Below are 6,257 nucleotides of genomic sequence, written 5' to 3'. Positions count from 1 at the left end.
TCCACGAGCTGTTTTAAAATTTCAAAAATCTAAACAGGAATTGCATGATTACTGCACATAGAGTAACTAAAATTCCATTGTTTTTGCTCTGCCTACCATTACATGGCTACAAACCTGTGTGGTCAATCTAAAACAGTAAAATGAATTCGCTGTTTGCTACTTAATAAATATAGTTTGTTTGCTAGACAATATCTTTAACTACATACGGTCCATGGAGGGTTGTAAGTGATAATAAATATTAAAAAGGAGGCTTTGGACATGAAAAGGAACCAGTGATACGTGGTAAAATCTCATATAATACAGTTGTTCTATGTGTTAGTTTTCAGTTCTGGCACTTAGTAGTAGATCTCTGATTATAAAGGAGTTTTGCTGCATTTGGGGATTTTATATTGCATTTCACGTACATACATTGTCATGTGAAGAGCACTGGTGTCAACTGGTTATATTTAAATAATCAACACCATTGATCTGGGGCCTTAAAGGATTGCTGGGAAGGGGTACGTTTGGATATTATGCTATACGTGGTCCCACAGAAGGTTTGCTGTCTCCTCCTCATTGCTTCCCTTTTCTCTAGTCCGGCAATTCTCAAATATTTTGGTCTCAGGACCCCACAAACTTTTGTTACGTAGATTTATGTGGATTGCACCTATTGCTACTCATCATCTGAGAAATTAAAATTGGAAAGATGTTTAAAATATTCATTTGTTACTTAATTTATCATAAAGATAAGCCCATTACATATTAGCATAAATGACATGTTTTTAATGAAAAGTGATGATGTTTTCCAAAACAAAAAAAAAAAATTGAGGAAAATGTTTTACATTTTATAAATCTCTTTAATATCTAGCTGGATTTAATATCTAGCTGGTTGTAAGCAACTGAATTTCCAAGTTTGCTTCTGCGTCTCATCATTGGGATGTGGTATGTAGTTTGAAGCACATGAAGAAAATCTGGGCTCAAAGAGATACATAGTTGGAAAATGGAGGAGTATTTTAATAGTTTTTTTCAGATAATTGTGGATGTTCTTTGATAGTACTCCAAAATTCTTCGAGTGGTAATTTTTACAAAGTCGCAATGTGGATTTAAATCCATTTGAGTACACTTCTCATACTCTCTTGTGTTAAAACCCGTCGGTCTATTGCCTGGGCCTTGGTCCCATGCGTGATTTGTAACGGCAGGCACTGGTCACGAGGAAACTCTTGGTTCACCGAATCATGCAGATCTTCCGACGTCGCCTCATTTCATCATGCATTATCAAAAATATCAAGTTCTTTAATTTTATCATTGATTTCATCAGACAAAATTTTACATATTAGGATACAAGTTTTCCAAAATTCTGATTTTTGCTCAAAAGTTCAAACTTTATCATTGAGGAGAAATACTGTTGGTTGCTTTCCTTGACATGACAGGCTCGCTTTGTTTATTTCTGAAAAAATATCTGCCAAATACTCAAGTCTGAATAACCATAGTTTGTCTGTCAGTTGTTCCTTCAAATAAAAATGCTCCTGTCTGACAAAGTGGCGAGTTCAACTTGAAGCTCAGCTGCGCCCGTGCTTTTCCTCAAGACAACCGTTGTACTTCCGCAGAAGCACTTTCTATTCTCCTCCAGTTCGTCCCACAAAATAATAAAAAGACATGCCCTAGTGGGTCAGGATTTAGTGAATGATGTTCGTTGCTTTATCAAAGACATTCTCAAGTGAAACTGACTTTTTTTTTTTTTACTGCCCATGTGTGGTGATGAACTCAGCCACTGCTCCCACAGCTCGATGTTGCTGCCCTGCGTTGTGTAGATGCAACCACAGTTTTACCCACGATCAGTGAAAACATCAACAGTGAAAAAGGTAAATAACATCTTAAAATTATCACGAAAAGAATTGTAACCTCACAGAACCCCTGAAAGGGACTTGGGGACCTCCAGGGGTCTGGGGACCTCACTTTGAGAGCCACTGCCCTTGTCCTGGAACACCTATTTGAATCATTCAACTCTCGACTTAACTGCACATTGCCTTAAGCTGTGTTGACCTAAAACAAACAGCAGTTATTTTACCAGCAAAATGAGTTTATTTGGGAACAGGAAAGAATTACAATTCGGGATATGAGGTCTGTGGCAAACCACAAGCAAGTCTGGAGAAACAAAAGAGAGAAATGTTTTTCTATAAAGTTGAGAGGGGCCTTTATAAACAAAGAATCCACTGGCGTGGACGGGAGTTGGCAGCATAATGGCTTTTCATTGGCCGGGTTAGGCCATCTCCCATTGGCTGAGCTGCTGCAGGGCAAGAAGAGATTTCTTCCTTGCTTCTGCACGGGTAGGAAGTCGTAGGCTTCCTGTTAGAGGTGCAATGTCTCTCTCTTCCTCTTGGGGTCTGTAATGTGCCTTGAGTGGCAGTGGCTGAGAGTTCTCTCCTCTGGCCTCCTCACTCCATTTTAAATGAGGTTTCTGTTTATTAATTTTCACAGCTGTCAGTTACCTTCTGCTGTCTGTGAATCTAACCGCCCTGATGAGGAGCTGTGTCGTTGATGTAGTTGTATCCTGACGGCTGTTGGAGTGCCTGGCACTCAGTACAATTAAAGTTTATTGATGTTTCATTGGCGCATTGGAACGAGTGTTTCATGTACACTCTTAGGTTATCACATCCTAGTTGGTTTTGCATTTTACTTATATTGCTAGATGACGTCGATGGTTTTGGGGGAATACCTTCATTCGGAGGAAGGACAGGAACATTTGTCATGATTTTTTTGTCATGATAATTTTTCCAAACAGTTGACATCATTGGCAGCCATGTTCGTGTGCATGTTCTGTTTTAGCTGATCCATTGCCAGTACTCAGGACACGACTTCACATAACCGCTCTGCAAGAATTTGCGTCCAGTTTGTGATGCATTTAAAATACTGCAGTCACCAGCACCACCAGGCATGGTTTCTAACAGGAGAGGGCTTTTCCAGTTTGTATGGACAAGCTGAAAAGCACAGCTGAGCTTTGGACAGTTCATCCGTTCCAGTCCTTTGAGTGATGCAAGGCTCTTAAATATGTGAGGAGGTTCTGTTGCCCCGGCGGTCACAAATCCATCTACTATAAGTAGGAAAATGCCTGTATTTTGCATTCTTCACATCCTCAATCTTTACTATTAGAAATCGTATAGTGGCAGAATCATCTCTAAATCCAGAGAGGGAAAGAGAAATCGTGCAGCCAATTTATTGCTGAGAGCAAGGCCTCGTTTTCAGTGTGGGCTATTACTTCTCGTTCTGTAGATAAATTTGCCGAGAATAACTCATCATACATGTGATTCAGCGATATTAAAGAGAGGCCGAGAAAGTAGGTAAGGACTTACAATTTACATTCTTTTGACGTGATGAAGAGTTAGACGTGAACTTTTTCAGAAGCCGGTGTGTTCAGGCCTGTTCCCCATAAAGTAGCCTATCTAGTGTCAACGTTTCACTAGTAATCCCGCCCAGGGGAGAGAGGAGTGATGGGGTGTCCTCCAGCCACACGGGAAATGGGGCTCGTGCAACTGAGGAACCTGATTTGTAGTTTTATGTCTTTTTAATTCACTTAAATTTAAATTTGAAAACAGATTCTTAATTCAGATATAGGAAAATTTAATTATGTTTGGGAAAACTTGGGCAGGTTAACCTACTTTTTCAACAGTAAGTTTTATGAAATTTAAATCCCGATCAAGTATTTCCAATGAAAATTTAGCAACTAAATTGAGATGTGGTGCAACTGTAAAATTCACATCAGATTTCAGTGACTTTAATACGATAAAAAGGATAAAACACTTCAATGATTTTTTTAATGTTGGTTACATATTGAAATGATAATATTTGGATATATTGGGTTAAATAAAATATATTATTAAAATTTACCCATTTCCTTTTATCTTTTGTTTTTTTTGCTGTGTCTCTCCAAATTAAAAATTACAGATGAATCTTTTATATTCCTTTGTATGGAGCTGTTACAGATCACTTTCTTTCCATCCATAGGGATAAGAAGGCAAATGGAAGTATTGTGTCTTAATTTCATACTTATTATGTGAGATATAGATTTGATGACAGCAATTGATAGCCAAAACTTTATTATGTACCTGATCCGTATACTTCAAAGGCTTCCACACGAAATCAGTGTTGTTTTTAAGTTGCTGTGTTATGTATTGCCGGATCTCCTCTGCGTCCAATTTGCATTCTGGGAATCTTTTTTTTTTTTTTTCCACTTTATTTTTTAGAGCAGTTTTAGGTTCGTAGCAAAATGGAGCAGAAAGTGCGGTGAGTTCCCATATATCTCCTACCCCCTCCCCAAGCCTCCCCATGGCTGTCAACATCCTTCACCAGAGTGGTACATTTCTTGCAATAGATGAACCTCCTTTGACACATCTTTCTATCCCAAATCCGCAGTTTACATTAGGGGAGGTGTTCTACCTTCTATGGGCTTTGACAGAGGAAAGATTTCTACAAATGTAGGTTACGTATGATATCTCTGCTTTTCCGTTAGTATACTTGATTTAAAAATGGAATTGAAATAATGGGTTTTAATGGTTTAAAAACAACTCTTTTCTGGGTTAAAATGTGATATTGTAGAAAATTTGAAAATGTAAAAAAGTTATTTTATTCTATTTATTTATTTATTTTTGGTGAAGAAGTTTCACCGTGAGCTAACATCCATTTCCAATCTTCCACTTTTCTTTTGCTTGAGGAAAGTTAGCCCTGAGCTAACATCTATGCCAAACTTCCTCTGTTTGTATGTGGGACGCTTCCACAGCATGGCTGATGAGTGGATCCGAACCTGTGAACCCGGGCCACCCAAGTGGAGTGCACAGAACTTTAACACTGGGCCACAGGGCTGGCCCCTAAAAGAGTATTTAAAAAAAAAGAAAAGAAATTAACCGTGGTCTTACCACTCAGAAAAAAAATCAATTAGCAACTTGTTGTTAGTTTCTTCTCTCTGTGTATATGTGTACATTATGATTATTCTGTAATATAGTTTAATAATTCTCTTTAATCACTTCATAAATAATTGAGTATTTTCCAATGTAATTCGTTTCTAAACTGAATAAATAACTGAATAATATTCCATTATGTGTATGTACCATTATTTATTACCAATCCCCACTGTGATTATTCTTGTATATAAATTTCTTTACATCTTGATTGTTTCTCTTGGACATGCAGGACTGTGTCCTCAGGAATTGCTGGGTCAAAGGGTAAGAGCATGAAGACTTCGGACATATACTGTCAAACTGTCATCCAAAAAAGTTGTATGTGAGAGTGCCATTTTTGCAACACCCTTTCTGAAAACGGGCATTATAATTTTTAAAGTATCCATTGATTTTAGAGGCCAAAACGTGCTATTTTAATCTGCATTTTTGATTACTAATGAGATTGAACATTAGAAAATATATATTGAGCAAAAATATTTCTTTTGAATTGTCTATTCATGACCTTTGCTCATTTTTTGCTGTATAGGTATTTATCTTTTCTTATTATTTGTAATATATCTTCAGATATAAGGATGTTAAACTTTTACCTGCCATTAATGTTGAAAATTATTTTTCCAAGTTTACCATTTGCCTTCTAATTATATTTATGATGTTTTAAACAGAGATGCTTTTAATTTTTATGTTAATCCAATTAGAATCCAATAATATATTCACTTGTATTTTAAATAGACCTTTATTTAAAAAATAGTTCACTCCGTTTGGGATTTATTTTGGTGTCTTTATGAGGTAGAAGATCTAGTTTCCTTGTTTTTTTCAAATAATTAACCAATTGTTCATCATTTATTAAATAATCAATCTTCCCCACTTTTGAAAAATGATACCTTTAACACAGGCTAAATTCTTTTCTATCCCACAGTCACTACGGCGTGTTTCTGCTCCGTTCATCTGTTCTTCTTTTCACATTGAGATTCTAATTTATACAATTTGTAAATTAATCTAGGGGGAACTGACATCTTGTAACTCTCAAATTACTTTAGAGGATAAAAATAAGAGTTTTGTGTATGTGTTCTTTCCAGTTGTACTATGTAATTAGTGTTTTGTAGAATATTTGTGATATTTCACAGTAATTCTACTTTTTTTTAAAAAAACCTATGTTTTTGAGAAGTACTTGGTATTGTCTGATAATAGAGAATGAATTTTGAATTAAGAGAAGGCAGAAAGAGGGTATTGTATACATTGCCTATAAGATGTAAAAGAAATTGGCAGCTTACAGTGGATTTCTAAATGCAGGAAAAGTAAACCAGTGAGAGGAGGAAGATGGGAAAG

This window comes from Equus quagga, chromosome 4 (genome assembly GCF_021613505.1).
Source record: "Equus quagga isolate Etosha38 chromosome 4, UCLA_HA_Equagga_1.0, whole genome shotgun sequence".
In the NCBI taxonomy this organism is placed as follows: domain Eukaryota; kingdom Metazoa; phylum Chordata; class Mammalia; order Perissodactyla; family Equidae; genus Equus; species Equus quagga.
This window is presented reverse-complemented; position numbering follows the sequence as displayed.